This window comes from Gorilla gorilla, chromosome 5 (assembly GCF_029281585.2).
Source record: "Gorilla gorilla gorilla isolate KB3781 chromosome 5, NHGRI_mGorGor1-v2.1_pri, whole genome shotgun sequence".
In the NCBI taxonomy this organism is placed as follows: domain Eukaryota; kingdom Metazoa; phylum Chordata; class Mammalia; order Primates; family Hominidae; genus Gorilla; species Gorilla gorilla.
In genome coordinates this window covers 46,393,720-46,399,719 of record NC_073229.2, presented here as the reverse complement: position 1 = coordinate 46,399,719, position 6,000 = coordinate 46,393,720, and the positions used below count along the sequence as shown (strand labels likewise).

Below are 6,000 nucleotides of genomic sequence, written 5' to 3'. Positions count from 1 at the left end.
TCACCATAATGTAGAATCACTGGAAGCCTTGAGTTTGTTTTCCTGCAACTAGACAGTCCCATCTGGCACTGATGGAAAACAGTGACGCATTATCAAGCATTAGATTCTCACAAGGAGCCCACAATCTAGATCCCTTTCATACGCAGTTCACAATAGGGTTTGGACTTCTGTGAGAATCTGACGCCCGCGCTTCTCTGGGAGGAAGTGTAGCTCAGGCGGTCGCAGGAGCGATGGGGATTTGCTGTATAAGGACAGATGAAGCTTTGCTGGCTCTCCTGCCGCGCTGCCTGATACCCGATTACGTTTACTGGAGGTTGGGGACTCCGGAGCTAGAGTAAAACAGGCAATCATTCCGCCTGAACAGGGACTTGAACCCTGGACCCTCAGATTAAAAGCCTGACGCTTTACCGACTGAGCTATCCAGGCCCTCGGTAAAAACGACCGATGGAGTATGTAATCTAGATTTCTCTATTTGTTCAGTTCGTTTTATGTTTCATGTTGCAATTTGTAAATCACATTACTTGAATTATCCTCTTTTCGAAGACCCTGCTTAAGAGAGACATTATAATCCCTAGGAATATTTTCCTTTTCTCTTTTTAAACTTCTCCTTTCTGTAGATTTTCGTAACCTGAGATGGAGCGTCTTCTACACAAAGCACTGCGGAGTTGCTAGATACAGAGGGTTTCATTCTCGCCAATTACCTGCAACCTAAACTTCTCGAGGCAACTGTGGAGCTACTTTTGTTCGTATCCCTCAGTATTGTCTTGTATCTCTTTCTTGAAGCCTTTGTAGGCAGAGTGTAAGAGAGACGAAGGAGGAAGAATTTGAAGATGCAAGAGAACATTCCATAATGGACCCCTTTCTGTTGGTGGATGAAACTGCCAGCCAGGCATCACTTTGGCAAGTGGACCTCAGACCGGCGGTCTGGCTGGCCAGAGAGGGAAAACCGCGTGTAACAGTGTCTTTTGGTTTAGTATTTAGTGCCGCTTTTGCTGGTCACAGCCTAAAGGTTTTAGAAATAGTGATGTTAAACACAGCAAGCATTTTTCTGCCAGATATTCGTTCTCCAAACACAGAAGACAAAGGCAGTAATTAATAATGGATCTTTTCTTTGTTTTTTTCTTGTTTTATTTTTGAAGATATTTTTTCTTCGTCTATGGACCTTTTTTTAATTTTTAATTTTTATGGATGCATAGTATATATATGTATATATATGATACATGGGATACTTTGATGCAGGCATACAATGTGTAATAATCATATTGGGATAAACGAAGCATCCATCACCTCATCCATTGCCTCAACCCCTTATCATTTCTTTGTTACAGACATTCCAGTTATAATCTTTAAGTTATTTTTAAATGTACAATACATTTTAGTTGACTATAATCACCCTGTTGTGCTATCAAATGATAGATCTTATTCATGCTAACTATATTTTTGTATCCATTAACCATCTCACTGCCCCCTCCAATACCCTTCCCAGCATCTGGTAACCATCATTCTACTCTCTGTCTCCATGAGTTCAATTGTTTTATTTTTGGCTTCCACAAATGAGAGAGAATATGTGAAGTTTTACTTTCTGTGTATAGCTTAACATAATGTCCTCTAGTTTGTGGAGGAAAAGTTATGTATTAAATTTGAACTCAGTTGAACGTGGACACAAACAATGGTCACCAAATCCTGAACAGGTTGTATGAATCCCTTGAGGTGTTCATCCAGTGCTGTTTCGGAGAAATCTCTATTTCAATCTATTCGTATACGTTAGTTATTGAAAAACAACAGACAATCGCAAAAACAAGTTGACCTTTTCTTGTTCCTTGAGCTCAGTCGCGAAGGGCTCTCGTGAGCTTCATGAGACCTCTCCTTCTCTGTGCATGGACGAGTGGCCGACTCTGGAGCCCGGGCTGTTGCTTCCCGGTGTGGTGATGAATACTTCATAGTCTGGTGAGTGTACATATATGTAAATATATATATATATATATATATATATATATATATATTTGGTGAGTGTGTGTGTATATATATATATCTTTTCCCTTCTCCCCTTCCCATTGCAATTTGCTTATTGTATCGTTCGTTTATTATATCTGCATTGCCATTTACGTGGGATAAAAGTTATTTACCCTTAAAGGTATTGTGTGTGTGTCTTTTCTTCTCCCCTCTCGCATTTCCCGCACAGAACATAGTTCCATCCACTTTGCAAATGACAAGACCTCATTCTTTTCATGGCCAAATGGTACCCCGTTGTGTATACGTACCACATTTACTTTATTCATTTATCTATCTGTTGATGGGCACTTAGGATGCTTCCCAATCTTGGCTATTGTGAATCGTGCTGCAATAAAGATGACAGTGTAGATATCTTTTCGATATACTAATTTCCTTTCTTTTGGGTATAGGCCTAATAGGGGGATTGCTGGAATATATGGTAATATTTTTAGTTTTCTGAGGAACCTCCATACTATTCTCCAAAGCGGTTGTACTAATTTAAATTCCCACCAAGAGTGTACTAGGGTTCTCCTTTCTCCACGTCCTTGCCTGTCTTTTGGATGAAAGTCGTTTTAACTTGGGTGAGATAACATTTCATTTTAGTTTTGATTTGCATTTATTTGATGATCAGTGGTGTTGAGCACCTTTTCATATATTTGCCATTTGTATGTCTTCTTTTAAAAGACATATAGACAAAAGAACGGTAAATAGATAAGTGAGTAGAAAATCTTTACTTGGCTGAGTTTTCTTTATCCTTTCCTTTCACAGTAGCCCCCATCCCCAACACATACGCACACACACACACACACACACGTCAGGTCAATAACCAAACCATAAGTGCTGCAAATCTTAGTTCTTTCTGTGTGTGTGAGTGAACGTTTGTTGTACACTGGATCACACCTCACAGGAAATGCTGAGTTTTCCAAATTCTAAAGTTAAGAAGATTATTAGGGTCATGCATTATGGGTTTTTGTAAAATGGTTAAAGTAACTACATTGGGAGATTCTTTGTCTAAAGGTGTGATACATCCCCCAATTTGATTCAGGGCTTGGAAAGTTGTCTGGTTTCATCTAAACAAATAAATAAATTCTATTTTTTTCAAATCTCAATTATAGAAACCTTTATCTACAGACACCCTCCTCCATTCATTTCTTCAGTGAAATTATCTAGACAGATTGTTATAGAGAGATTAAGAATGTCATGCCTTCAAATCTCTCTTGGATTCCTAACAAAATACTTTTGTTAGAAATATTTAAACATTTTAAAGGAATCTTGCCTGGAACCCATCAGATAAAAATCAAAAGTCATCAGAGAAAACACTGAAAGGCTTTGGAAAGGAAATGGTATCACTGGTATAAACAAACATTTCATACAATTTAATAGCTTCTTAGCATTATTCTTTCAAATCTCAGTGCCAATCCTTTTTAGCATCTTCCTGAAGAAAGAAATTTCAGGCTACTTTGGACACACTTTCTATAGGGTACCCCTGCTCTGCAAAGAGCAGGAATAAATAAATAAATAAATATAACAATAAATAAATAGATTTCGATGGTTTGGCTCAGTCTACCAACCTTACTAACTGTGCCAACTTTACTATCTGCTGCCTATGTCTGCCAGTTAACTTTTCCTCCTCCAGACTGAACAAAAAATGCCCTTTTATTTAAATTTGTTAGATTTTGAGATTTTGGATTGCTATTCTTTGGGCACAAAATCCACTAGTGAGAAGGTGAGTAACCAAAACTGAGGACAATTTCAAAACGTGAATAAGTTTGAGTCTGTTGAAACATAAGTCCTGGTAGTGCATCTTGCCCAAAGTGGAGTTGGATTCTTCAGCATTGACTAGAGCAAGTAGCCTCCCCAAACTGGATCACACCAGAAACCATTATTCAGTCTAATGCTCCTCATAGGACGCTTTCTGAGAAAGAAAGGGACTTAACTAAATCAGTTTCATAGGGAACAGCAGAAGACCTTTCTTTGGTCTACCCAGACTCATCTAGTCCGGCCCCAGAACTAGCGTTCGGTGGTCTCAAACATGGGTCATTACTTAATAAATTAGTGTACATAGGATATACCATCCAAAATATGGCCTAAAACAATTCTTGAGTTTTGACTGGAGAAACCTGGAGAAAATGGTGTACAAGGGATCCAGGAGAAGTTTAGGGCTGAGAGATGCATCTCTCTGGGGAAAGGAGATAGGACTGGGCACTGGAAAAATGAAATAGTTTCTTCCCAGTAACTCGTCATTTCCACGAAGCCAAGACGATGCGAAAACTGAGGGAATCTGTGATTGGTTTACTTTACAAACTTGGTTTTGTTTTTGTTTTTGTTTTTTTTAATCTTTCCTACCCTATCAACATAGGGGACATAGCTGGGGAAAGGGTCACAAAAAGTCGCCCCAGATTGTTTTCTGGATCAATCCAAAGGTGAGCTTAGAGCAATCAACCTTTAGGCAAAATACTTGGGGCTTTTCTGAAAAGGGGGAGCTTTTTTTTTTTTTAATTTCAACTTTTATTTTAGATTCAGGGAGTACAGTGCAGGTTTGGGACAAGGGTGTATTGCGTGTTGCTGATGTCTGGAGTACGATTGAACCCGTCACCCATGTGGTGAGCATAATACCCAACAGGCAGTTTTTCAATCCTTTTCCCCCTCCCTACCTCCCACCTCTTACGGTCTCCAGTGTCTTCTGTTCCAGGGGAGCTCTTGTTTGAGCTTACAGGCTTTTCTTCCTGGAGGAAGCACCATCGTATCTTTGAGACGGAAAAGGTTAAAATAGATCAAACAATGATGCTCCCTCTTACGCTGTCATGTCCACTTCTTCATTGCAGACTTGAGTTCTTGGCTCATATTTCTGTACCCGAACGTGCATTATCATTATTAGTAACTTAGAGAAGAGAGCCTTCAAAGAAGGCAAAGATGTCACTTCTGATCATCTCGCAGTTTATAATTCTTAGGAAATGCTATTAGGAAGGATGGAGTTTTATTCCTTCTGCTCACCTCCTCCCCCGCCTCTCCCCGCCCCCTTCAAGTTGTTAAATCTCTAATTACGAAGTTAAAGGTTTGAAAACAGAAACTCAACGTTTCCTCACTACACTTCAGTCTTGATGTGTGCAAATCACAACCCGCGTGCGGCCGTGTGGCCTAATGGATAAGGCGTCTGATTCCGGATCAGAAGATTGAGGGTTCGAGTCCCTTCGTGGTCGTGTCCTTACTATTGTCAGGAAATATCTTTACTTTCTGCACATCTGCTTGAGCTTTCTGCAAGCCAGTTTAAAAAAAAAAACCGGCTTGTTCCCAAGACTTTGGGAACTTGAAAGGAACGAAGACTATTGACAAAAAAAGCAAGAACCCGGTAAGCAACCTGTGTATTGACTATTAAAGTGCACTTTGTCCCTGGCATAGGTACTACCGGAGGCATTCGTAATTCGGAATGGGCTTGGTTTTTCAATTCATGGTCTTGTCCTACTTGTTTCATGAATTTAACAAACACAACACAAAATCACCCTTTTCTTTTTTTTTCTTTTTTCTTTTCTTTTCTTTTCTTTTTTCTTTTTCTTTTTTTTTGAGACGGAGTCTCGCTCTGTCACCCAGGCAGGAGTGCAGTCGCACGATCTCGGCTCACTGAAAACTCCGCCTCTCCGGGTCAAGAGATTCTCCTGCCTCACCCTCCCGAGTAGCTGGGATTACAGGCGCCCGCCGTCACACCCGGCTAATTTTTGTGTTTTTTTAGTAGAGACGAGGTTTCATTATGTTGGCCAGGTTGGTCTGAAACTCCTGACCTCAGGTGATCCGCCCGCCTCGGCCTCCCAAAGTGCTGGGATTACAGGCGTGAACCACCGTGCCCGGCATTTTATTTATTTATTTATTTATTTATTTATTTTTGAGTCTCACTTTGTCGCCCTGGCTGGAGTGCAGTGGCACAATCTCTGCTCATTGCAATCTCCACCTCCAGGGTTCAAGCGATTCTCCTGCCTCAGCCTCCCGAGTAGCTAGGATTACAGGTGCCCGCCA

The 6,000-nt window shown here is 40.5% G+C and overlaps 2 non-coding genes across 2 annotated transcripts; one reads left to right on the top strand and one right to left on the bottom strand.

Moving 5' to 3' along the window:
* Positions 1–353: 353 nt before the first annotated feature.
* On the bottom strand, positions 354–426 carry TRNAK-UUU (transfer RNA lysine (anticodon UUU)). Its single transcript has one exon. It is a non-coding gene; the product is annotated as a tRNA-Lys (tRNA).
* Positions 427–5,119: 4,693 nt separating this feature from the next.
* TRNAR-CCG (transfer RNA arginine (anticodon CCG)) lies at positions 5,120–5,192 on the top strand. The gene has a single exon. It is a non-coding gene; the product is annotated as a tRNA-Arg (tRNA).
* Positions 5,193–6,000: the final 808 nt, after the last annotated feature.